Genomic DNA, 26,193 nt, shown 5'->3' on the forward strand with positions numbered 1-26,193 from the left:
CCACCTCCCCAGATTCCCTGAAACTAGTCTGGACAAGGTAAAGGAGAGATACGATCAAAGTTAACCCATGATTCATGTGTCACAAAACTAGATAAACAATGGATATTTATCAATAGGCCTGTGGTCATATCCTGATAAACATAATGGAATTTACCACTTTGTTCTGTTACAAAGATAATTAGCATATTCTTTTAGGCAACAGGGTGTCCAAGCACAAGTCCTGAGGCTTTTATCTGGTGGTCTGGTTTTCCATTGGTTTGCCATTTCTATAGACACCAGGCACAAAGTTCAGAGTCCACTGGGAGGGTGACGATGCGTGTAGCCTAATGTTCACAGCCTGGCCTAAGATGGAGTCCAGCTCTGTCTGTTTCCTCCTTCATCAGTTGATGCCTTCTATTGAAGAGCTAATGGGTCTTACTGGAAGTTCCTGGAATAAGCAGTAAAGTTAATTTGGAACATTCATCTTCCTGGGCAAAAGTCTCTTGGAAAAATAAACTGACAGTTGACTCCCTATCCCAATTGGAGCCTTTCAGTTGATATATCCTATCTTGATTCACAAAGAATTTCTAGGTCAAATTTCCACCAGGGAGAAATGTAGAGAAGAAACAATATAATTGAAAATACCTCAGTTCTGTCGCTCAGTTGTGTCTGACTCTTTGCGACCCCATGGACTGCAGCATGCCAGGCTTTCCTGTCCATCACCAACTCCCGGAGCTTGCTCAAACTCATGTCCATCGAGTCGGTGATGCCATCACTGAGGATACCTAGGTAGTTCTTTATCACATATTACCAATGATCACCATGCATATAAGGAGAATCTGCATGCAAAGAAAGACCAAAATAAGCAAAAAAAAAAAAAAAGTAACACAAGAGAACAGAGATAATCCAGAGTACAAAGAGAAAGAGAGAAAGATCTAATATACTTAGAGATTCAAGAAGACAAAACATCCATAAAACAAGAACAGGATGCTATATGAAAGAGAAACAGAGAACAAGAATTATTTTGCAGGGACTAAAAATGTGATTGCAAAAGTGAAATGTTCAGTAGAAGGATTAAAACATAGAGTTGTGTGTGTGTGTGGGATTTTTCTAAAAATAATAGAGCATGGTGGTCCAGTGGTCCACAGGGGACACAGGTTCTCCCTGGTCTGGGAAGACTCCACATGCTGGGGGGCCACTAAGCCCATGCGCTGCAACTACTGAACCCTACGAGCCCTAGAGCCTATGAGCCACAACAAGAGAAGCCACCACAATGAGAAGCCTGAACACCGTAACTAGAGTAGCCCCTGCTCACTGCAACTAGAGAAAGCTTGCACTCAGCAATGAAATCCCAGGACAGCCAAAAATAAATAAATAAAACTTGAAAAATTATAGAGAGCAAAAGAGTGAAAAATGGAAATCAGAGAGAAAAGACAGCAAACACAGAAGACAAATTCAGAAGGATCATACAGCTATTAGGAACCCCAGAAGATAATAATGAATAAATTGAAGGGAAGGAAAATATCTTAGAAAAGAATAAGAGATAACTTCAAGACTAAAACTAATGTCTCCATTATGAAAGGGTTTATTGTGTGCTCAAGATAATGAATGAAAAATCATCTGTATCTAGATACGTCCTCATGAAGTTTCAGAATATCGGGAATAAGGGAAGATGATAAACATTTCTAAAGAGAAAAGCTATTCATCTCTAAAGAAACAAGAGTCAAAATGGCTACAAACTTTGCATCAATAACACTGAATCCAAGGAGATTAAATGGAGAACTGCCTGCACAATTTTGAGAGAAATGAATTTCTATCTTGAAATCTAGTCAAGATATCAAGATATCTATCTATATCTAGTCAAACAGATAAAGGCTTGTTTTGAAATACAGAGTTGGCTTCTACACTCCTAGAAAGTTGAGGGTGTATACGAGGAAATGTGGTAGTGAACCAAAAAGAAGACAAAATAAAACACAGGAAACAGTGGATCTAAGCCCAAAGATCAGTGGATGAAGATGCCAGGATGATGAGTGTGGAGAAAACTTAAGGAGTAATGGGTTCTAATTGGAGGAAGAGGCAAATGCAGCTTGAACTGAATAAATGGTATGAACAATCACTTGGGGGAAAAAAATATGGTATATGTAAGGAGTACAAGAAGAAAGAAAAGTCACCAGAATCTCTAGGAAAAGCCCAAAACTGAAAAAGAAATTCTTGATTAAACGATAGGCAAGATATAATACGACATGATGGTGTTTAAATGACATAGTATTAATTTAATTTAATTGACCATATGCTTGAAACATTCCGTGGGTTGTAGAATTGAAGGCAAGGAATAGAAAATATAATCCTGCCCATTGTTTGGCCTGAGTGTGCCCAGTATTCACAAGTACTGTTCATTAGACCTCAAACTTTAGAATCAACATAGAAAGATCTGGAAGACTTTGTTTTGATGGCTGGAAAAATTGTAAATACTCAAAATCTTGACTATGTAAATGAAAGGCTGAGAAAAAGTTTGCATGTGGAAGTGTGGAGAGAAAGAGGAGTTATAAACTGGCCTCTCACTAGAGACACTGAGGAAGAGATGGAACCAAAATATAATAATTTATTTGAAAGGAAAAATAGGGAAATCCTTAGTGGTCTAGTAGTTAGGGGGCTTCTTCCCTCATGGCTCAGATGGTAAAGAATCTGCCTGCAACACAGGAAGTGAAGGTGAAGGTGAAGGTGGAAGTCTATCAGTCTGAAGGACGAAAGAGAACAGGCTCCATCTTGAAAGCAGGACTCCATCTTGGGTTGGACTGTGGACTTTGAGCTATATGCCCAGTATCTATAGAAATGACATACCAGCTGGGAAACCAGCACCCTTGATGGAAGAGCCCCAGGGCTCATACCTAGACTCTCTGTTGCCTAAAAGAATACCCTAATTATCTGTGTAACCAAATAGAATCATAAATTCTATTATGCTTATTGAGGTATGACCACAGGCCTATTGATAATTGTCCTCTGTTAACTACCTAAGCTTAAGGCATATGAATCACGGGTTAACTTTGATTGTATCTTTCTTTTCCTTTGTTCAGACTAGTTTCAGGTGTGAGGCGAGCAGAAGTAACGCCATGGCAGGCAGCTTAGATTAGGAGTAGGCCTTCCTACTTCTGGGTGGTAAGATTATCAGGCCACCTGGATACAATCAGCTTTCGCTTAACACTGACCGCTGTTTGCCAATTAGGAAATTAGGAATGGGGCGGAAACACTACCCGCCCCCCCCCCCCCCCCCGGAAAGTCCCACGTGCGCGAAAGTTTTGACCAATGAAATTGCTTTGCAAACTTGTAACCAATCCGCTTAAACCAACTACCAATGGCGTGTGCTCACCCTATAAATTTGTGTAAAAGCTTTGGCGCGGGGCTCTCTGACCCGCACCACTGCGTTGGATGCGGCAGGAGCCCTGACTCGAGTCAGCAATAAACTTCCCTTTTTGCGAGTTGCATTGTCTTGGAAGACTTCTCTTTTCCTGCTCGGGGATTCGGACATCAGGCATAACACAGGGAATTTGGGGAGGTGGGTTTGGGCACGTACACTTAGTGTATATAAGGTTTTCGGAGAAACTGGTCAGGTCCTTGGCTAAGAGGAGACTCTGCCTTGGGCCTGCCGGTGTAATAAACTGCACTCCACTATCTGCATTGTCCTTCTGAGTTAAGTTTGATTCCCAGAACGTGTGGCTACAACATTTGGTGCATGGGCCGGGAAACTCACTCTGAGGAGACAAGTCCCATTTGGGACTACTCCGAGGCCTTGCGGCTTGAATCTTCTAGAGGGGGGAAGGCGCCTCGCCCTTCTGGAAGGATTCTGCTTCTCGATGACTGGACCATTCACGTTAGCAGGTAGTGGGCGGCAGCAGGGGAACTGAGCGCCCAGGTGAGGAGGAACCCACCTGGTAGGGTGGAAGAGGGGGCCTGAACACCCCCCTGTGAAGGGGCACAGACCCACAGGAGCCTGGAATAGGCAGGTGGCAACGATTGCTTGGTACACAGGTTGACGAGCGTGTTAGGGCTTAGGAAGGAAATTTGTGAAGGTCATTTAGGAGGTGGTGTCCACGCCATCTTGGGGAAAAATATTACCAAGCAATTCCCAGAGGAGTTTTAGGAGAAGAAACTTGATTTTTATGTGCTCATATTCTGCCCTCCCCAAGGAGGTGTCCCATCTGCTATGAAATTATTGACCCCCTCGGAATTGTCAGGCTAGAAGGAGGGGGATACATAAGTGAGTACAAATTGGCTTTTCCGGAGACGGCCTGGAACGTGGGATATTTAACCCATCTGTATTTTCATCCCCACCTCATCAAGCCCACCAAGGCAGAATGGACTTTAAAAGTTAAGGGGAAAACAGTCTTGGACCTCGTGGTGTTCTGGTTTGGCTGTGCTCCGAAGCTGTGCCGGCTTCACCGGCAGGTGAAGACACGCCGATCCCCCTTCTCCCTCTGGGACCTGGCAGTGCTCCACCAGGCCCGGAGGCTGCCTTAATGCCCAGTCCAGGGCCAGGTGAAGTTCCTGCAGCAGCCACTGGTCTTCCACCAGCTCTCCCGGAGTTCGTAGAGCCACCGTTTCAGCAGGCTCCAATCCCAGCAATGGAGACCTCAGGTCAATGCCCCCAAAATTCCACCTCAGCTGGACCTCCTAGATTGTATCCACCTCTCGAATTAAAGTTGCAGGTGTCACTCCCTGGATTCACCCCACGAGGGTGAAGAGCGCATACCACGCAGACCTGGAGGACGCCGAGTGGACTACACTAAATGACCCCACTGATCCCCGTGAATCCAAGATCATCTTAAAGAAGAAAAAGAGATGAAGCTCTCCAATCAACTGCTGCTACAAGGACTTGCTGGTATCATCTTGAGACTAGCCATAGTTTCAGTACAAAGAGGGACCTGTGCTACAATTAAAGTTGAATGTTGTGTATATATTCTTGATTTATCTGGCTATATATCAGCCACCCTAGATGACATGAAAGGTCAGGTCAAAGTCAGATGACAATCTTCCTTTTTGAACTTCAGTCCTATCTTGGGTGAAAGATGATTGGTGAAAACTATATTTAGGACCTGTGCTACAATTAAAGTTGAATGTTGTGTATATATTCTTGATTTATCTGGCTATATATCAGCCACCCTAGATGACATGAAAGGTCAGGTCAAAGTCAGATGATAATCTTCCTTTTTGAACTTCAGTCCTATCTTGGGTGAAAGATGATTGGTGAAAACTATATTTACCATTTTTACAGTTGCCTTGATAGTTCTGCTTTGTGGACCCTTTATTTTACAATGTATTATGAACTTTGTAACCCAAAGGTTGATGTCGTTCTCCCAAATTGGAGGTCAGAGAGTCAAGATGCAATATGTCCCTATTAATGATGCTCATACTTTGTTAAGAGCATCAAGAAGGGGGAATGAAGGAGGAAACAGACAGAACAGGCTTCATCTTGGGTCGGACTGTGGACTTTGAGCTATATGTCCAGCACCTATGGAAACGACATACCAGCTGGAAAACCAGGCCCCCTGGATGGAACAGCCCCAGGGCTCGTACCTAGACTCTCTGTTGCCTAAAGAATACCCTAATTATCTGTGTAACCAAATAGAATCATACATTCTATTATGCTTATTGGGGTATGACCACAGGCCTATTGATAATTGTCCACTGTTAACTACCTAGGCTTAAGGCATATGAATCACAGGTTAACTTTCTTTTCCGTTGTTCAGACTAGTTTCAAGGAATTTGGGGAGGTGGGTTTGAGCAAGTACACTTAGGGTATATAAGGTTTTCACAAAAACTGGTCGGGGTCCTTGGCTAAGAGGAGACTCTGCCTTGGGCCCGCCGGTGTAATAAACTGCACTCCACTATCTGCATTGTCCTTCTGAGTGAGTCTGTTTCCCAGATCGAGTGGCTACAACAAGTCATGTCTGAGACTCTCTGACCCCATGGCCTTAGTCCATGGAATTCTCTAGGCCAGAATACTGGAGTGGGTAGCCTTTCCCTTCTCCAGGTGATTCTCCCAACCCAGGGATCGAACCTAGGTCTCCCACATTGCAAGTGGATTCTTTACCAGCTAAGCCCAAGAATACTGGAGTGGGTAGCCTATCCCTTCGCCTGTGGATCTTCCCAACCCAGGAATCAAACCGGGGTCTCCTGCATCGCAGGCGGATTCTTTACCAACTGAGCTATGAGGGAAGGCCAAGACAGGACACCTGGGTTCAATCCCTCGGTCAGGAAGATCCCCTGGAGAGGGGAATGGCTACCTACTCCAATATTCTTGCCTAGAGAATTCCATGGACAGAGGAACCTGGCAGGCTGCAGTCCATGGGGTCGCAAAGAGTCAGGGACTAACATTTTCACTTTCCAGTGGTTAGGACCCTGTGTTTTTATTGCCAAGGGCCAAGGGTTCAACCCCTGGTCGGGGAATTAAGATCCCACAAGCCGTGAGGCCTTGCCAAAAAATTAAATTTAAAAATAATAATAAAAATAAAAACAAAATAACAATATAGATAATCATCATTGGGAAGAAGAGAGGAAGAGGGAATGTAAATAAGTTAAATGCCTCATATTTTATATTGGAACGTCAACAGTCACTGAAATCAGAATATAAAGAAATAAAGTATGCGCATTTGAGCTAGGAGTTTTGGAAATAACTTCCAGAAGAAACAAAAATAGAAACTGTTAAAAAGGGTTGCCTCTAGGTCGAGGGAGTGGGGTGGGGTGGAACAGGATGGGCAGGGGTGAGGCACTGTTGTTTTTAATGGTAATTGCCTCTGTTCTGCTCGATTCGTTATCAAGTGAATGCAGCATTTTAATTTGGAAAAAGAGAAAAATTGCAAATCTGGAAGCCTTGCTGAGGAGAGAAAGTTATTTCCCACCTGGGCCAGGTCTGTGATCACACCTGCTAGCGGAGAAAAACAGGTTTGGACCCTTGGAGACAGCAGATCACCCTCAGAGCATTTAACTTAAGCTTGAAAAATTAATTCAATGCACTTAACCTTTTTGTTCTTGGTTTGCGGCCAAAATTAAAATTAACTTGCATTTTTTTGGACACTGATCGGAAGTGACTTGGGAAATGTGTAGGAAAAATACTGAGAGGAAATCTGCCAGTGTAATTTTTTTTCCTCTGTCTTTTTACGCTTTTTCTTCTCAAATTTTCTACCATTATGATGAGGGGAAATGAGATTTTCTTTTTTAAAGAGGCCCAGTTTTATTAATACAACTTCAATGCAAAGAAGGGATTTCACATGGTCTGTAAGGGTGGCAGCTGTCTGCTTTGCTGGCCACCATATTTTCAGCACCAGCAAAAGCTTGTTGAATGAATAAATACAATCTAACCTCCCGGGCTGGCAGTGACCAGTGAATATTTATTGGTGGGAGCAGCCTGGGAGTGGAGAGTAAGGATCCTGACTGAGAAGGTTCCTAGGAGGGGGAACTTTTGATGCTATACCTGGAACAATCCCAGGCAATAGAAATGAATTGGTACCAAGCCTAGGAGAGGACTAGCTATTCATAACCACCCTCCCAAGCCACCACCCCACACACTTCTGGTCAAAATTTGTAAGTTCAGAACTTAATCAAATAAGAAAACAACTGAAATCCTCCACTCCTATTCCCCATCCTCAGCGTTCCCCAGACATTCAAAACCTTCGCTGATGACTCCTGGCCCTCCCTCCTACACCTCCCCCCACCCATTAGCCAGCTGAACTGATGCTCCACCAAAGACCTCTCCTGCTTTTTTTTTTAAATTATTTTTAATTGGAGGATAATTGCTTTACAATGTTATGCTGGTTTATGCCATACATCAACATGAATCAGCCATAGGTATACACATGTCCCACCCCTCTAGGTTGTCAGAGAGCACCCAGATTTGAGCTCCCTGTGTCATAGAGCAAATTCCCACTGGTTGCCTATTTTACATATGGTCATATATACATATTTCAATGCTACTTTCTCAATTCATCCCACCCTCTCCTTCTCTTACTGTGTGCACAAGTCTGTTCTCTATATCTTCATCTCCATTACTGGCCTGCAACTAGTTCATCAGTAGCATCTTTCTAGATTCCACATATATGCGTTAATATACAGTAGTTGTTTTTCTCTTTGTGACTTACTTCACTTTATATAATAGCCTCTAGGTTCATCCACCTCATTAGAATTGACTCAAATGTGTTCCTTTTTATGGCTGAGTAATATTCCATTGTATATACGTACCACACCTTCTTTATCTATACATCTGTGGATGGACATCTAGGTTGCTTCCATGTCCTAGCTATTGTAAATAGTGTTGCAATGAACACTGGGGTATATTTGTCCTTTTCAATTATGGTTTCCTCAGGGTATACCCCCAGTCATGGGACTGCTGGAAGACCACTCCCTTTTACTCACCTCAGCAGATATACCTTAGCCCACATCTTACTTCTTTGTAGCATCTTTGTTTTTTACTGTCATTTTGAAACCCTCTTTCCTCGGCCTCTACCTCTTTGGCTTCTCATTTCCTTCATTAGTCATTTTAAGGAAGATAAATGCACTATCTTTAAGTTGGTTCATTCATTTTTTTTTTTTTTTTTGGTTCATTCATTTTTTAACCAAACTTGGTATCATAAATTGAGCTGATACAGAAATTTCACACTTGATCACTGAATTCACTCCAAAGTATTTTAAATTGGAACTGGTTTTAGCTTTTGATTTATTTTTAGTATTTATTTATTTTTGGTTGCCCTGAGTCTTCATTGCAGCTCGAGGGCTTAGTTGCCCTGTAGCGTGTGGGATCTTAGTTCCCCGACCAGAAATTGAACCCATGTCCCCTGCATTGGAAGGTGGATTCTTCACCACTGGACCACCAGAGAAGTCCAGGTTTTTATTCTGAAACTTTATTTTGAACAATTTTAAACCTACAGAAAAGTTTCAAGTACAGTACAATGAGGGCTTCCCTCATAGCTCAGTGGTAAAGAATCCACCTGCCAATGCAGGAGACGTGGGTTTGATCCCACTTAGAAAGAACCCCTGAAGAAGGAAACGGCAACTCACTCCAATATTCTTGCCTGGAAACCATTGATAGAGGAGGCTTGCAGGCTATAGTCCATGGGGTATAAAACAGTTAGGCACAACTTAGCAAATAAACAACAATAGTAGAGTGAACACCCTTAGACCTTCCCCCTGTATTCACCAATGACCAACTTTTTCCCACATTTATTTTACCTTTCTTTTCATATATATACATTAATATACTTTCATCTTCTTATTCTTATTGATACATGTAAGATTAAGTAGCAGGTATCATAGCCTTTTACCCTACATAGTTCAGCTTGGATCTCCTAAGAACAAAGATTTTATTTAAATAAATTCTTTTATTTGTTATTTATTTATTTTTGGGGCTGTGCCATGCAGCTTGCAGGATCTTAGTTCCCAGATGACTAGGCATTGAACTCCAGGCTGTGGCACCAAGTCTTAACCACTGGATGGCTAGGGAACTCCCAAAGATTTTCTCTTTTTTAACTACAATATAACTATCAAATCTGGATACTTAATATCCGGACAACACCACTGGGGCTTCCCATGTGGCACAGTGGTAAAGAATCCGCCTTCTCATGCAGGAGATGCCAGGGACTCAAGAGACTTGGGTTCGATCCCTGGATCGGGAAGATCCCCTGGAGCAGGAAATGGCAACCTGTTCCAGTATTCTTGCCTGGAAAATTCCCTGGACAGAGGAACCTGCCAGGCTACGTCCATGGGGTCGCAAAGAATCAGGCACAACTGAGTGACTGAGTGCACATACACACACAATATCATCATCTAGTACAAAATCTACATTCAAGTTTCCCTGATTGTCCCAATAATGTGTGTTATAGCAACTGTTTCTTCTGATCCAGGGTCAAAGGTCACCATGTTATGCCTTTTTAGGCTCCTTTTATTGAGACTGGTTTCTTGGCCTTGTTTTGTCTTTCACGACATTGTTGGTTTTGTGTCCAGGTTGGTTGTTTCACAGATGGTGTAAAGGGAAAACTCACTTCCTGTTGTGTGTCTCCTGTGCTCTCAATACTCCTACTCCTCCACTTCACTTCTGACACCAGATGTATGCTTTTTCCAACCTCAGACATTTCTGTGACACCACCTGAGTGTCCCACAATTTAACTCCAATTCCAGCACCCTCTACCTAGAGATAGCATAGATCCCCACAGGTTAAGGGCTCATCCTGTAAGACTATCCCCTCCCCATATGCTTGAGACACTAAGGGAAAGTCTAAGTTGATACCATGCATCTGACCAACCAGCTATGAAAAAGTGAAAGTGAAAGTGAAGTCACTCAGTCGTGTCCGACTCTTTGCGACCCCATGGACTGTAGCCCACCAGGCTCCTCCATCCATGAGATTCTCCAGGCAAGAATACTGGAGTGGGTTGCCGTTTCCTTCTCCAGGGGATCTTCTGGACCCAGGGATCGAACCCAGGTCTCCTGCATTGCAGGCAGACACTTTAACCTCTGAGCCAGTCCTCTTCAAGCTATGAAGCAGTGGTTAATTAATCACTGATTAATTTGCTAAATAGGTTCACAGAGCTCAAGAGAACCATTTACTTACTAGATTATCAGTTTATTACAAAAGGATACAACTCAGGAACAGCCAATGGAAGAGATGCACAAAGCAAGGTGTGTAGGAAGGAGCATGCACCCTCCCAGCCCCTCCACCTGTCCGTTGAACCCAGAAGCTCTATAAACCTGGTCCTTTTGCAGTTTTATGGAGACTTTTTTACATAGACATGATTGATTAAATCATCAGCCATTGGTGCTTGAACTCCATCTCTAGCCTGTCCCTGGAAGTTTGGGATTGACAGTCCAACCCTCTAATCACTTGATTGGTTTCCCTGGTAACTTGCCCCTATCCCCCAGAGGCTTTCCAAAAGTCACTCCATTAACATAAACTCAGGTGTGGTAGAAAGGGGTTATGACACTTGTTACGACACATTCTTTTCACCTTTATGGCCCTGGCATTTTTTCAGAAACCAAGGACAAAAGACCAAATGCTAAAAGAAAAGATATTCCCATTACTCTTATGGATTAGGAAATTCCAAGGGCTTTAGGCACTCTGGGCCAGAAATGGAGACAAAGATGAAATATATATATCTTATTATAAATCAAAATATCACAGAACATCCCTTACTTTTTTCTTTATTTTAATGAATAAATCAGATTGCACATTTTTGGCAGCGAAGACCTAGAAATGCTGCAGTGTCCTTCTTGGTGCCTCATACCAGGTCATACAGGTCATAATTCTTCCCATTAGTGGTGACGTTAACTTTGATCCCTTGGTTAAGGTTATGTGAGCCAGGCTCCTCCACTCTAAAGTTACATTTATCATTTTTGAAATGAATGAATAGTCTGTAGAAGGAATTCCCTGTTTGTCTAATGGTTAGGACTCTGTGCTTCCACTGCAGCGGTCATGGGCTTGATCCCTGCTGGGGGAACTAAGATCCCATAGGCCACATGGGGAAAAAAAAAAGTCTGTGGAAAGACATTTGAGACCCTATAAATATCCTGTCCTCCAACAAACTTTTGTCTGAAGATTTTAACATCCTTTAATGATTCTTGCCTGAATCAATTATTACTAGGTTGATTTAAAGATGTGGACTTCGTAATTGTCCCTCCGTATTTATAAACTATGGTATACTATAATTTCTCTTCCCCAACTTATTTGTCTTTAGTTTTAGGATAACCATGTGTCCATTAGTTATGTATTGTTTCATGTATTATAACCTATTAAGTCATCCTCCATTTCAATATTTATATTGTCCAGTTTCATCCAGTGGGAGATTTTTCCATTTGATCCCTGTACCCTCTTTAGTTTTTGAGCTTTTCCTTCTTGTTGTCCTTATTCTCTTCCTCTTTGCCTTCTCCTCTTTCTCTTTCTTCTCCCCTACCCCTGCACCTCTCTCTTCCAGGTACCCTTTGTACTTCCTCTTTACCAGCCCTGGGAGTTCTTCAAAGAACTCTGTTTCCTATCACAGAGAGGTCTATGAGAAACCAAGATCTAAGCACAAAGTAAAGTTAATAGTTTGGGAAATACCACTGTTTCCAGACCCTTTATCAGACATAGATAGGATACATACCATATAGTAAATTCTTATGATGCTTTTCATTGCGATCTAACACCACAAGGTTCTTCCTCATCCTCCCTCCAACAGTTGTATCCCCTTCACATCCCCAGCATTATTCTTGATCACAATGCTGTGTTTCTATCATTGCACTTGACCCAATTGATTTATTTATTGGTGGTCCCATGTGACATGTGGGAATATTGGTTTCCCAACCCTGGATCAAACCTAGGTCCCCTGAGTTGGAAGCGTGGAGTCTTAACCACTGGACCACCAGGGAAGTCCAGGCAAAATTCATATGCATTGGGTATCCCCTCACTGGAGTGTGAAGTTCTTTGTGCTGTGGACCATTGTATCTCCAGTGCCTTACTTCTTGCCAGGCACACAGTAATGCACTGCATGTATTTGTTGAATAAATGGCTTTTTCCTTGGTTGGTCCCAGGGAATTTTCCAAAGGATTCCACCTGGACCTTTTGGGTCCCTGTGCATCCTTTGATGGTTAGGGCCTCGCTCTGCATTCCAGCTGCCTGTGCTTATCTGATCACATCACTATCCCTCCACGTTGTCATCTGTTGACTCATCTGACTCCCTATTGTCAGCTTCATGGGTACAGGAGCTGTGATCAATTTATCTTTGTTTCCTTAACCCAGCTAATGCCTCACACATAGTAGATGCTCCATGGATACTCGTTGAATGAATGAGTGGTTTTTGCCAGGAAGTGAAGGTACCAGAATTCAAACCTGGGACTCCAAAGTGACCCCTTGCCTTATTTGTCCCATCAGTTCCCAGAGGAGGGGAAAGAAATACTGGCCTTGAAGACTGGGTAGGATTTGATGAGTAGAGAAGAAGGATCAGCATTCCAAGGTTAGGTGAGCAATGATTAGCCTGACTATCATCTGCATCTTTGACTTTATACCTTCTCTATTTCAGAGTTTCACTCATAAGGTCATGGTTGTTGTTGTTTTAAATTTTTTTTATTTGGCTGCATCAGGTCTTAGTTGGGGCACACGAGATCTTCCTTGCCTCATGCCAGACCTTTTGCTGTGATGCTCAGGTCCTGGAGCATGCAGGCTTAGTTGCACCAAGGCATGTGGGAAATTAGTTCCCTAACCATGGATCGAACCTGCATCACCTGCATTGCAAGGCTGATTCTTAACCACTGGACCACCAGGGAAGTTCCCACAAGGTTTTTATTTTTTTTATTTTTTAAGGTTTTTATTTTTATCCTCAGTTCTCCATCCATTTCATAGCTGCCTCAGAGTAAGACTCAGCCCAGATGGTACTGAATGTGAGAAGGGGGCCAGGCTCCTGGGTGGTGTGTGCTCTGGACACCACTATCTGGCCTAGCTCTGTGGCCTGAAGCTCAGACTTGGCTATGTCGGCAACATGGAGATTGACGTGATAACTAATATGATCAATCTAGTTTGGCCCTTGGCCCTTGGCACCTACCTCAGCCTTGGCCCTGAGCTGCAGCTTGACTCAGTTCTAGCTTGGCTGCAATGGGTCAGACCATCTGGCCTCCCTCCAAGCAGGAGAAAATGGTAAAAGCAACACGAGTCCTGATACTTCAATGGCAGCCACCTCAGACCCTTTTGGGGAAGGCAAATGTCAATGCACAAATCAGTCAATCAAAAACAAAAAAACACACTTGTGGTGTCTACCAACAGCCATTGACCCTCTTGCCTAAGCGCAGCCTATGTTTCTAGAAGGAGATACATGAGATTGGTACCAGGGTTTCCCCTGCAGCAGAAGAACTGGGAATCTGAGGGTCTGCAGTGAGAGAGAATTTGTGCCATATATTCCTATACCCATGCGTATGTGTCATCTGGTCTAAGCAAATGAATACAATAAGGAAGGAATTGGCACCACAGTTTTTAAAATGTGTGTTTTCAAAACTTTCTTCAGTTTAAATCTAACTCAAGCCTATGTAATTATATGTACACATACATATTTGACACTCACATGTAGAGAGACAAAGGTTTATATGTTATCTCAGGTGGCTCAGTGGGTAAAGAACCCGCCTGCAATGCAGGAGATGATGCAGGTTTGATTCCTAGGTCAGGAAGATCTCCTGGAGGAGGCCACGACAACCCTCTCCAGTCTTTTTGCCTAGAGAATCCCATGGACAGAGGAGCCTGGCGGTGTCGCAGAGAGTCAGACATGACTGAAGTGACTGAGCACACACAAGCACATATGTATGAATATATATAAATTACACATGTGTATATATAAATATGTTGGGCCCCCCTGGTGGCTCAGACAATAAAGAATCTGCCTGCAATGCGGAGACTTAGGTTCGATCCCTGGGTAGGGAAGATCCCCTGGAGAAGGGAATGGCAACCCACTCCAATATTCTTGCCTGGATAATTCCATGGACAGAGGAGCCTGGTGGGCTACTGTCCACGGGGTCACAAAGAATTTGGGCACAACTAAGTGACTAACACACACACGTATACATAATGCTACATAAATGTTTTACTATAGAAATATGAGCAGCAGTCTACTCTGGCCTGAATGAGTTGAAAGTTAAATTATGAACAATTTCAAGGGCAGAGACTATTATCTGCCAGTTCACTGCTGGATTCTCTGTGCCTAATATAGCCTCCACCCACAGTGGGAGCCCAGGCCTCTTGAGAAACCCGTAAGTAAGCCCTTCCTTGCCTGATGTTGGTGTCTTGCTGTCTAGGTGGAATATTTTTGGTTTATTTCTTAAATTTTTATTTATTTATTTATTTGGCTGTACCACGTTTTAGTTCTGGCACACAGGACCTCCAATTTTTGTTGTGGCAATAGAAATCTTTAGCTGTGGCATGTGGGATCTAGTTCCTTGATCAGGGATCAAACCCTGCAGTGCAAGCATGTAATCTTAGACACTGGACCATCAGAGAAGTCCCCTAGGTAGAATATTTTTGAACTTTATTTCATTTTGTGTTTTCATAGTTTCATGTTTCAGTTTGGACAAAATATTGCTTTCATATTTTATCTTCCTTGATTTTCCAAACAAGCCTAGGAGGTGAGGGCTGTTATCTGCATGTTACAGAGAGAAAAAGAGGCTGAGACACTAGGGGCCCAGCCCAAATTTGCACAGAGGTCTACTAAGAGAACTAATTGCAACCAGTCTGAACAGTGACGGCTGTCGTTTCCTGGGCCTCTCCTGGGGGCCCATTATCAGGCTTGGCACTCTATGTGTACAGTGTTACTTAATTTGATCCTCACAAAAAGCCTCTATGGTGATGCCACAAGCCCTGTTTTATAGATGAAAGGAAACTAGACTCAGAAAAGGCAAATGAGTTCAAAGTCAACTAGTCAAGAGCTAGAACCAGGTCTCTAGTTTCTATCTGTTGCTTTTTCTGCTGCACATGGCTCCTCCTTGAAGTTGCAGGGTAAGTTTTAGGGTACATCTGAGTCACTTACAGGGCTTCTTAAGGTGTCAATTGCTGGGACTCGCCACCAGCATTTTTTTTTTTTTAATTTTTGGCTGCACCCTGTGACATATGGGATCTTAGTTTCCTGACCAGGAATCAAACCCATACCTCCAGCAGTGGAAGGCAGGATCTTAACCACTGGACTACCAGGAAGCCCCCACTGGCATTTCTGGTTCTGTTGAGCCGGAAAGGGGGATTTGCATTTCTGATGATGCCTCCACTTCTGGTTGGGGACCTCCCTCTAGGAAGGGCTTTCTCAGCCTCTGGCCCCACCGCTTCAGGGTCCTGCTCAGGCTCTGCTGGAGGAGTCCCCTGTCAGAGCCTGAGCCTGGAGTTGATGTGTGGCTCTCAGAGGAGCAGGATATAAGGGAGCCTCCACCTCTCCCTTAAGATCTTGTCTGTGGCGAGCTGTTAGAGTTTTAGCAATAAAAACCATCCCTGGTGTTTACAAGCCGGAAAGGAGCTTATCAGAAGGCCATAGGGCAAAAAAAAAAAAGAAAAAAAAAAAAAGAAGGCCATAGGGGGATTTTCCTAGCAGTCCAGTAGTGAAGACTCAAGCTTCCAATGCTGGGGGTGCAGATTCGATCCCTTGTTGGTGAACTAAGATCCCACAAGCTGTGTGGTGGAGCAAAAATCAATCAGAAAGAAGGCCATAGGCTCCCAGAATATCCAGGAAGGTTGGATAGCCAGGCTCAGGAAACAAACCTAGTCAAGGGAGTCACAGCAATGACAGGGACCAGTGCTCACTGCGGATCTGGCCTGCTGAGGGCATGCCCGCCACAGGCCCTGAAGGACACAGATGCACAGCCAGACTGACAGCGCCACTGGCCCTGGATGCTGGAGGCCGCCGCTGGCCCTGGATGGATATTCTTCATGTGACTTTGTTTCTCTAGCCTTCAAACCAAAATCTCAGGGGGCAGTGGTCCACCTGACTCAGCCTGGGTCATGTGCCCCCCCATCAGCTGCAAGGGATGCTGGGAAAGTGAACCTCTGGCCATAGGGTCTCTACTGAGGGTAGAAGGCTTTACTGCCTAGCAGCGTGCATATGGTAGGAAATTGCCCAGACAGGATGATCAGATCCTTGGCTTCCAAATGACACCTAATGCCCACACTGGTGGCAGCTTTGTTCTTAGCCTTTTGGTGGTGGTTAAGGCTTGTTTGTTTACATTTTGCTTACTTAAGTTATGTTCATGCTCATCAGTTAACAATTACTGAGGTACCACTATCTGTTCACTGCTAACAAATAGTTATTGAGCCTTCACTTGGATGCAAGGAGCATTGAAAGCAATTTTCATTATACAAAGAGGAAATTGTAGTTGGATCTAAGAAATGTACTCTGTAGTCTGACTGGGCATTATTCTGAAAAAGCATTTCAGGCTTCTCCCTGAAGTGGAGGAGCAGGCCCCATTTTTTCAGGGAGCAGGAAGAATGCCTGATTGAAGCTTTCATTCACCTGACCTGTCAGTTCAGGAGCTGCTGTGTGTCCAGCGGTGCAGTGTGGGGACAGCAGATGACAAGAACAAAGATGTTGTGTGTTCATGGCCAAACTCACCTGTGTGACTGGTGCCAGAAACAGGATCACCCCAAGAGGCTAAGCAGCAACTAGTTTTGACCTAGAGTAGTCAAAATCATAGACAGAACAAGCATCTGGTGGATGTGGGTGCCATGCATTGAGATGGGGACCTCCAGGGAGGAACAAGGTGAAGATGAGGTTTGATGCAAAGGGATAGATAGGGAGGAGAGGAGCGGGGATGGTAGCTGAAGAGGGGCTCCAGGGCCAGTGGAGGGTGTTTTTTAGTTATTTTTGTTAAATATTTTTTTAAGTTATTTTTGTTAAATATTTTTAATTCTTTGCTTCTGTTTTATCTGGAAAAGGAAGCCTGCTCATAAAGAATTCATACGGTAAAGTACAGGGAACCCCTAGGATCTTTCATAACAAAGAGATTCAAATTCATACGGTAAAGTACAGGGAACCCCTAGGATCTTTCATAACAAAGAGATTCAATTTACGAAAGGCTAGCACTTGATGATGGTGACTCCCTCCCAGACTCTGCTGCACTGAAGGACAGCTCTGCCTCTGGGGCTGGTTGGGCAGCGTCTCTCTCCTACAGGAGACATGGGAGTGCGCCTGCGCACTGAAGGGATGGACTGGAGGGGAATCCTGAGCCCTGGCCTGGGGCTTGGCCTGTGCCCTGTGCTGGGAAAGGACAGGACAGGGGCGGGGAGGGGGGGTGGGGGGGCACATCTCACAGCAGCTGCTTTTGCTCTGAGGCAGCTGGGAGTGAGGGAGGGGGCAGAGGATGGGGAGGAAAGAGGGGAAAGTCCAAACTGGCTCTCGGGTCACTGGCTTTCGGTCCCACAGCCTGTTCCCAGCACAGCAGCCTGATGGAGACTCTAAAATGTTCAGTGAGATGACATCAATCCTCCACTTCAAACCCTGCAGTGACGACCCATGTCAGTCATCACTTCCGTCCCTGCCCTATGTCAGCTGGCACTCCTGCCTCTCACCTTGGCTCCTGCCTCCTCCCTCCAGCCATATGGGTTCCCAGAAGTTCTATGGATGCCAGGCATGCTTCTGCCACAGATCCTTTGCGCTGGCTCTTTCCGCTACCAGACCAGCTTCTTCACCTTGGCACCATTGGCCGTCTGGCTAATTCTTTGTTGTGGGAGTTGTCCTGTGTATATTGTGGGATGTTTATAACCTCTCCCTTGTAGATGTCAGCAGCACCCAAACATACACACAGTTGTGACAACAAAAATGTCTCCAGGTGTTGGCAAAAAGTCCCTTGAGTACGAGGGAGGAAAAACCACAGACTGAGAACCACTGGCCTAGAATGGGCTTTCCTAGATACCCACTTGGCTTCCTCCCTCCCCCATCAAGTCTTTGCTCAAATCTCACCTGCTCAGTGAGACCTACCCAGACCACCTCATTTAATCCTACATCAGGCCCCCGGCCCCAAATTCCTGATCCCTGATCCTGTTCTTTTCCTTTTTGCCATTGCAATGGTTACTTTCTCACAGTCTACAGGATTTACTGATTTCTCACATTTATTGTGTATTTTCTCCCATGACAGTATAAGCTCCCCAAGAGCAGGGGACCTCACAGTTTTAATTACTGATGTGTCTAGAACTGTGCCTGGGGACTTGCCTGGTCCAGTGGTTAAGACACCACCCTCCCAATGCAGGGGCTGCCAATTCAATCCCTGGTCAGGGAATGAAGATCCCACATGCCACGTGGTTAAAAAAAAAAAAAAAAAAAAAATTATAGAACTGTGCTTTGCATGTAGCAAAATTAAATAAATATTTTTGAATGGCTTAATAAACTCGAGGACCTTAGACTGCTGCAGAGGTTGGTGCGCATAAATGCACAGTAATTCTCCTCTCCTGAGGTTACACACGGTCTTGTATCGTGAGGTGACTTCTCCATGTATGGGTGAGCAAGCCTCTTACTTCCCAGAGGGCCAAAACCATCTCGGCCTTGTCTATGTGTCTCCCTCGCGCAGCACAATGGCAGGCACTGGTTTGCAGGATGAAATGTGAAGACTAAGTTTGGGGCTGGGTTGAAGGAAGGGGAGCATCCATGATGGTTAGCAATGGGGGAGACAGTGAACAAAGACACAAGTCACCCATGAGGAGGTGTCCTGGGAAGCACCCCCAGGCTGGGCAGCACCACATGGAGGAGGCTTCCAGCCACACAGAGGGGAGGAGGACCTGGCAGGGAACCTGGATGTGGTCAGAAGGCCTCAGATGGTGGGATCTGAGCTGCTTCAGCATTTTAGGCTCTGTCATTTCCCAGGTGGGAGGTAAGCTCTGTACAATATTGAGCCAGGGCTGGGACATCTCCCTCATTACAATACCGTCATTATTCATGCTCTTTCTCATTGCAAGAGAAGATTTAAGATATTCAAAAGATTACATGGGTACTTCCCTGGCGGTCCAGTGATTAAGACTCTACACTTTCACTGCAGAGGGCTTGGAATTGGCCCCTGGTCAGGGAACTAAGATCCCACATGCCTTGTGGCACAACCAAAATGGAAATAAAAATAAAAAATATAAAGTTACTACAACCAGTGGGAGTGGGGGAGACTACATGAAAAACAGTAAGAGAATATATTGAAAGCAGGGAAAGGATAGTTTCAGGGTGAGAAGTTGGCCGTACAGAAATATAAGCAGGCTTTCTGGGTGACAAAAATGTTCTTTTTCTTGATTTGGGTGTTGGTACATGGGTGTCAACATTTGAGTTGTCAAAACTCATCCAGTTGTATGTGTGAGATGTGTGCATTTTCACTGGATGTAATTTTACCTCAATAAAGCAAAGAAGGGGAAAGAGGAATGAAATAGCAAGGTGGGGGCATCACACACCAGGAACAAGGACAAAGTGGAAACCACAATGTCCTAGATGCTTTGTGTTTGGGGAGTGGAACACGAGTGTGCTCCAGACATCCCTGCAGCTGATGAAGGAAGGATGACTCGGTCAATAACATGGTTCCAAAAGTCTCTGAGATTAATAACCAACCAGTTGCTCAGGAAGCTTCTGCTCTTGGTCTTAGGATCAATCCATGGAGACATTTCTCCTGAGATCCTCCTAGCAGGTTGGGTAAAGAACTGACCTCCTGGTCAGACTCCCAAGGCAATAGGAATAAAAGCAAAAATAAACAAATGGATCCTAATTAAACTTACAAGCTTTTGCACAGTAAGGGAAATCATAAACAGAACGAAAAGACAGCCTACAGAACTGGAGAAAATATTTGCATGATGAGACTGACAAGGGCTTAATTTCCAAAATAAATAAACAGCTCATACAACTCAACAACAAAAAAAATAAACAACTCTATTCACAAATGGGTGGAAGACCTAAAAAAACAGTTCTCCAAGAAGACAGATGGCTACAGGCACATGAAAAGATGTTCAACATTCCTGATTTTTAAAGAAATATGATTGAAACTAAAATGAGGTACAACCTCACACCAATTAGAATGCCCATCATTAAAAAGTCTATAAATAACAAAAATGCTGGAGAGGATGTGGAGAAAAGAGAACCCTCCTATGTTGTTGGTGGAAATGTAGTAGGTGCAGCCACTGTGGAAAACAGTATGGAGGGTCCTCAGAAAACTAATAATAGAAGCATCATATGATCCCACAAGCCCACTCCTGGGCACATATCTGGACAAAGCTATAATTCAAAAAGATACATGTACCCCTATGTTCCTAGCAGTAGTATTCACAGTAGCCAAGACAAGGAAACACCCTAAATGTCTATTGATAGATGAATGGATAAGAAGACAGTACATATAGACAATGGAATACTAACTCAGCCCTCAGAAAGAATGAAAGAATGCCATCTGCTGCAACATGGATGCAACCAGAGATTATCATACTAAGCAAAATAAGTCATAAAGAGAAAGACAAAAACCATATGATATCACTTATATGTGGAATCTAAAATGTGACACAGTATGACACAAATGAGCCTATCTATGAAATAGAAACAGAATCACAGACATGAAGAACAGGCTGGCGGTTGCCACAGCAGACGGGGCTTGGGGATGGATGGAGTGGGAGGTGAGGGTTTGCAAAGGGGAACTATTATATACAGAACGGATAAACAACAAAGTCCTACTGTATAACACAGGGAACCATATTCAATATCCTATGATAAATCATAATGGAAAAGAATATAAAAAAGAATATATACATATGTATATATGACTGACTCACTTTGCTGTACAGCAGTAATTAACACAACATTGTAAATCAACTATACTTCAATGTAAATTAAAAAAAAAATTTAAAGTAGAAATAAAAAAAGAATTGACCTCCTCATGAAGCTTTGAGAGCAAGAACCATGGGTAGTTCTTAAAAAGCCCCTCCATGTGGGCTGCAGCACAGTCTGGTAGATGCAGCCTGGAGGTCAGTGATGAGCCCTGACCTCTCGCTGACTCTCTGCCTCTGGGTTTGGCCCGGGCTGTCTAGGAGAGCAAGAGCTGTCAGAGGGGCTGAATGAGGAATTCTGCCTCCCAGATTCTGTTTCTTGCAGACCTTGGAGCCTGACAAGTGGCAGTGAGGTAGCGACAGGGTCACCAGGAAACCCCCATGGTCATTGGAGCACAGACTCTGCTTTCTACAGACACGAAGGAGGAGTCAGGTTCACAGACCCCGGGGAGAGCTGAGGAGCATGACAAGGACTCAGGCCTGGGCACAAGAGCCTCCACCCAGGACCCAAACCTGTCCTGGAGCGCTAACGGTCAGGTGACCAACCATCCACATTGCCTGGGACTGAGGTGTTTCTTGGGACCCTGGACTTCCAGTGCCAGAGAAATAGAGACGATCTGGTCACCCTAGAAAGGCAAAACCAACACCACAAAGAAAACCTTCCTTCAAAAGGGCTGCAGCTGGGAATTCCCTGGCGGTCCAGTGGTTAAGACTCCAAGTTTTCACTGCCAAGGGTGCAGGTTCCACCCCAGTTGGGGAACCAAGATCCTGCGCCAAAAAAAAGAAAAAAAAAAAGCTGAGGATATCCTATAGGGACCCACGTACAGGGCACTCAAATGCTACAGCGACTTCAGAGAGTTTGAATCTAGAGTCAGACAAGGAGCAGGGGGGTAGGTAAATAATTACATACAGAGGGTTGTGAACCGGGATTGGGGATGACATTACAAAAGCCTTAACTAATTGGGTGCAGAGGGAGGCGGGATGGTCAGGAAGGCACCACTGAGGAAGATGTTTGATTTGACTTGTTCAAAATGAGTCAGGCAGCTACTCTGGTGGCTTGTGGTAAAGAATCTCTCTGCCAATGCAGGAGACACAGTCTCGATCCCTGCTCTGAGGAGATCCCATGTGCTGCAGAGCAACTGAGCTTGTGCCATAACTATTGAGCCAGCGTTCTAGAGCCTGTGAAATGCAACTATTGAGCCCAAGTGCCTCAACTACTGAAGCCCGCTCGTTCTATAGCCCATGCTCGGCAACAAGAGAAACTACTGCAATGAGAGGCCCTCGCACCACCACTAGAGAGTAGCCCTCGCTCTCTGCAACTAGAGAAAGCCCGAGCAGCAACGAAGCCCCAGCACAGCCGAAAATAAAAATAAATAAATAAAATACATTTTAACAACAGCAACAACAAAAAAATGCATAAGAGTTAGCAAGGTGTAAATCCCTACGTTTATGCCCAACCAGTTTGTAACAAGGATGCCAAGTCAAATGTGTTTTCAACAAATACTGCTAAGACAGCTGGAGTGTCACATATAAAAGAATGAAGTTGGTGACCTAAATGGGAAGGAAACCCAAAAAAGAGGATTATATGTCCATGTACAGCTGATTCACTTCGCTGCATAACAGAAACTAACACAACATAGTAAAGCAACTATGCTCCAACTCGGAAAAAAAACGAGGCTAGATCCCTACTTCACACCATACGCAAAAGGTAATCCCAAACAGATCACAGATCTAAATGTAAGAGCTAAAACTATAAAACTCTTAGAAGAGGAAATAGGCCCATGTCTTTGTGACCTTGAATTTGGCAACGATTTCTGAGATATGAAACCAAAAGTAAAAAAGTTAAAGAAAAACTAATTGGATAAATTGGACTTCATCAAAATTAAACACTTTTTTGCTTGAAAGAATACCATGAGAACAGTGAAAAGACAACCCATTATTTGCAAATCATGTATCTGAGACTGTATCCAAAAGAAAGAACTCTTACAATCCAATCATAAAAAGACAAACAACTGAATTTAAAGATGGGCAAAGGATTTTTTTTGGGGGGGGGGGCAAAGGATTTTAATAGACATTTATTTCTCTAAAGAAGATGTACAAAGGACCAGTAAGTATTGTTCCTCAAAATGTTAAAACACAAGTGTTTCACATAATCTCACAATTCCACTCTCAGGTATATATCCCAGAAAATAAAAAACATGTTCACACAAAAATCTGTACATGAATGTTCATAGTAGCATTATTCATAATAGCCCCCAAGTGAAAACAACTAAAGTGTCCATAAACTGATGAACTGATACATAAAAGGTGGTACAGTTATACAATGGAATATTAGTCCACCATAAAACGAAATGAAGTACTGATACATGTTACAATGTGGATGAGCCTTGAAAACATTATGCTACATAAAAGAAGCTAACCACCACATAGTGTATGGTTCAATTTATATGAAATATCAAGAATAGGCAAATCTACAGAGACTCAAAGCAGTGGTTGGGTAAGGTGAGGTGGAGGAGGGAATGGGAGCAATCAATAACGGGGTTTCTTTTTGAAGTGATGAAATGTTTTGAAATTAGATAGTGGTGAGGGCTTCCCAGGTGGCTCAGTGGTAAAGAATCTGCCTACCAATGCAGGAGATGCCAAAGACACGAGTCGGATTCCTGGGTCTGGAGGATCCCCTGGAGGAGGAAATGGCAACCCACTCCAGGATTCTTGCCTGAAGAATCCCCATGGACAGAGAAGCCTGGCGGGCTACAGTCCATGGGATCGCAAACAGCCGGACACGACTAAGCACAACACAACACACAGAGGGTTGCACAACTTTGTGAATATCCTAAAAACCTCTGAATTTTACACTCTAAAAGGGTGAGTTTTGTTATATATGAATTATATCTCCATAAAGCTGTCATTTAAAAAGAGAGAGAGAATTCCAGTTTCCTGTCTGACATGTAAGGAGCTTGGAAGTTGTCACTCCATCCTAAAGAGTAGAAAGCTGAACAAAATGAATCAACACCTTTTTTTTAGATCCATTAGAGAATTGGGGTCAGAGCATAAACCTCTGCTTGTCCACCCTCCCAGCTGGAGAGATAGACAGGAACATACAAAGAATTACAACTTAACCAGAGCAGAAACATGTGAACAGAATCCTCCACTAGAACCCCATTAGGGTAGGAATATCAAAACACTGGTGGTCCAGAATTTAAGATTTCACGCTTCCACTACAGGGGGCACGAGTTCAATCCTTGTACGGAAACTAAGAGTCTGCATGCTGAACAATGCAGCCAAAATTTTAAAAAAAGACAAACAAAACACCCCCAGCCATTGAATTACTGGAGGCTCAGTGTGGACAAACCTAAGGGTTTAAAACTCTAGGAGGCCCAGTCTTAGATGGAGTGGCCCTTTCTTTGTGAGTTTTACCTCCAGGAACTCCACCAGATTCTTAAAGGGGAGATCAGAGAAAAATCTTCTGCTTCTGTCAGGAGGAGAGGAAAAGTGGCCATTTTGAGACACTCTCAGAGCATTCTGTTCTTAATGAGATCTGCCCTCAAGAGAAGCTATTTTACCAGAGTCTAACCCACCTGGGAGAAAGGAAACGCCCAATCCTAGCAGTCTAACAATCCCATCCCAAAAACTGGAAAAACACCTGTGAAGTTTGTAGCCCAGGGCATAGGCTCACTAAAATAGTGAGACCTACTCATAGGCTGTAGAATGCTTCCCTTCCCCTACCCACAGACCTCAAGGCAACATCATTGAAGGCCTGTTTATAGCAATTCCTTTTACCCAGTGCATCTTGTCTGGCTTTCAGCAACAACTTACAAGGCATACTAAAAGTTAAAACAGTTTGAAGAGACAGAGCAAGCATGGAAACCAGAGTCAGATAAGTTTAAAACTGTGGTGGGGAACTTCCCTGGTGATCTAGTGGTAAAGAATCTGCCTGCCAATGCGGGGGACATGGGTTCAATCACTGGTCCAGGAACTAAGATCCTACATGCCCTGGGGAAACTAAGCCCATGCACCACAATTACTGTTGTTGCTCTGCAACAAGAGAAGCCACCGCAATGAGAAGCCCACACATCACAACTAGAGGGTAGCCCTTCATTCACCACAACTAGAGAAAAGCCCCCATGCAGCAACAAAGAACCAGCACAGGCAAAAATAAATAATACAATTAAGAAAAGAAAAAGAAGAACTCACTTCACAGTTCCAGGACTGGGGCAAGGTTCTCCAGGAGGCTGTATGTGCTCTGAATCAGCATTAGACATATGGTGCTGATTCTCTGATAGCCAGGATTCATGGGTCCAGGAATCAAGGGAGTGGCACACTATTACCCCTAATGACTCATCAGCAAGATTTTTGCTTCCTGTTCCTGTGACTTTATGCTCTGCTGACCTAGAGGTCTTCTTCTGGAGGGAAGGATGCTTCCACCAGGAGACACAATAAAGATTTCATTGAACTTGAAGTTAAGACTGCCACCCAGCCATTTTGGGCATCTCATGACTCAGCTGGCAAAGAAGGGAGTTATGATGTTGGCTGGCTAGGGTGATAGATCCTGACTGCCAAGCAGAAATTGGACTACTATCGACAACGGAGGTAAGGAAGAGTGTGTGGGGGCATCTCTTAGTATTACCATGTCCTGCAATTAAAGTCAATGGAAAATGACAACAATCCAACAGAGGAAGGATTATTAATGGTCTAAAACCCTTCAAGAATGAGGGTTTGGGGACTTCTCTGGTGGTCCAGTGGTTAAGACTCAGAGCTCTCACTGCCCAGATTCAATCCCTAGTCAGGGAACTAAGATCTCATAAGCTGTGTGGTGTGGCTAAATAAATAAATAAATAAATATTATAAATAAATAATAATATTCAAAAATGAAGGTTTGGGTCATCCCACCAAGTAAAGAATCACAACCACTTGAGGTGCTTGCTGAAGGTAAAGACATTACACAATGGTTAGAAGAAGGTAGTTATAAATGC

General features: G+C 43.8%; 1 long non-coding RNA gene across 1 annotated transcript; it reads right to left on the minus strand.

The window, feature by feature from the left end:
- Positions 1–121: 121 nt before the first annotated feature.
- LOC122446297 lies at positions 122–25,493 on the minus strand. The gene is made up of 3 exons (XR_006270843.1): positions 25,415–25,493; positions 625–818; positions 122–427 (listed from the first exon to the last, which is right to left on the minus strand). It is a non-coding gene; the product is annotated as an uncharacterized LOC122446297 (long non-coding RNA).
- Positions 25,494–26,193: the final 700 nt, after the last annotated feature.

This window comes from Cervus canadensis, chromosome 1 (assembly GCF_019320065.1).
Source record: "Cervus canadensis isolate Bull #8, Minnesota chromosome 1, ASM1932006v1, whole genome shotgun sequence".
In the NCBI taxonomy this organism is placed as follows: domain Eukaryota; kingdom Metazoa; phylum Chordata; class Mammalia; order Artiodactyla; family Cervidae; genus Cervus; species Cervus canadensis.